Below are 1,685 nucleotides of genomic sequence, written 5' to 3'. Positions count from 1 at the left end.
TTTGCAGCGGCTTCTCGATGGGCCAAAAGGCCGCTGGGACGTCACGAGGCCGCTGGGACACTTAACCTCTGCGTCTCTTCTTCGAGAATCACCAATTTTGCTTCCAAACCATCTCTAGATGCTCCAAAGTCACCATTTGAAATCTCCATCACCTAATAAGGACATATGTAATGCAATGCAACCTAAACATATCTAAATGTTATCCTAAATGATCAACATGTGCAAGAATGAATGGTTAAAACAATGCAAATTGAGAAGATATCAACTCCCCCAAACTTGTATCTTACTCGTCCTCAAGTGACTTTGTAAGAACTCATAAGAGAGAGAAAGGTTTGAAGGTGGGAACTCATAGCCAACAGTAACACTTCCTAGCACTCAACTTAACATCCTAAAGAAACATAGCAAATAGCATGAGCATTCTCCTTATTATACTCTAGCTTCTCTAGGCCTATCCATACTCTTTTTTTTTTTCTCTACCCAAGTTGCAATACTCTTTACCAACAAGTCCCTTCAATCAGCTCTCACATTTAAGTTCTAGACATGTGTTCTTTACAAGGTTTCTCGCAATGCATGAATGCAATCTAAATGCTTCTAGACTCAATCCTAAAGATGCAAATGATGCAACTAAATGCTTATTTTTGTGATTTTTGAAATTTTTCAATTTTTGTGGATTTTCTATGCAAATAATTATTCACAATGCAATGCATGAGACTTAATGTCAAGTAGACAAAACAAAAAACAATGTGAGATAGTAGACTCTCCCCCAAACTTGCTTCACACAGTCTCTTGTGTGAGAATAAGCTCAAAGGAGAGATCTAAGGGAAATACATAAACATGATAACTAAGTATTTACAAAGGTAGAATGCACTTACTTGAAGTTGCCTGTCATAAGAGAAGGGAAATGAGGAGGGAGGACTTGTTGTCACCTTGGAATTTTCGACATGACCTTTGGGAATTTCTTAGAATTCCCCCAAACTTGTCCCTAAGCTTATTCAAACACACTAAAGCAAGAAAAAGATATATAAAGATATATACAAAGGATACCATGGGACTTCTTTCCAAGTGAGCTTGTTTTAAGTCTCTAGCTTGACTTTCCTTCCAATTAGCTAAAGAAGAGGATGATCTTTCCCACCTTCAAGAGTGATGGTGAGGACTTGAGAGAGAAGCTCTTGAAGCTTAATTGGATCATCTTGGAGATGTGAAGTGATGATGGCCTTTGCACTTGAGAATGGTGCAGACTTTCCCTTGCATTTGATCTTGTACTCAATAGCTCCATCCTTGAACTTCATTGGGTGAAGAGTAAGAGTGTGTGGCATTATATCAAGAGGTGAAGGGTAATGTTCTTTCATCATCTTCTTTTTGCCATGAGCAGCCTTTGTGGCTCTACTCACCTCCTCCTTTGTAGCACTTTCCAAGTGCTCATCACACAGCTCTTTAGAGGACTCTCCAGCAAGACCTTCTTTCTTAATACCAACCCCTTCAGCCTTGGTCTTCTCAATGGAGGATGCTCCACAAGTGATTGTTCCACAATACTCAGCAATCATCTTTGGTGATTGTAGTGGATAGGAGACATCTTTGTTCACATTTACGAGTGTGACCTTCTTGTTGGCAAAGTCTATGCAAGCTCCTACTGTTGTAAGGAATGGAGTGCCAAGGATCAATGGGACTCTCTTCTCAGTTGCCAT

This window comes from Brassica oleracea, chromosome C7 (assembly GCF_000695525.1).
Source record: "Brassica oleracea var. oleracea cultivar TO1000 chromosome C7, BOL, whole genome shotgun sequence".
NCBI classification, from domain to species: domain Eukaryota; kingdom Viridiplantae; phylum Streptophyta; class Magnoliopsida; order Brassicales; family Brassicaceae; genus Brassica; species Brassica oleracea.
This window is presented reverse-complemented; position numbering follows the sequence as displayed.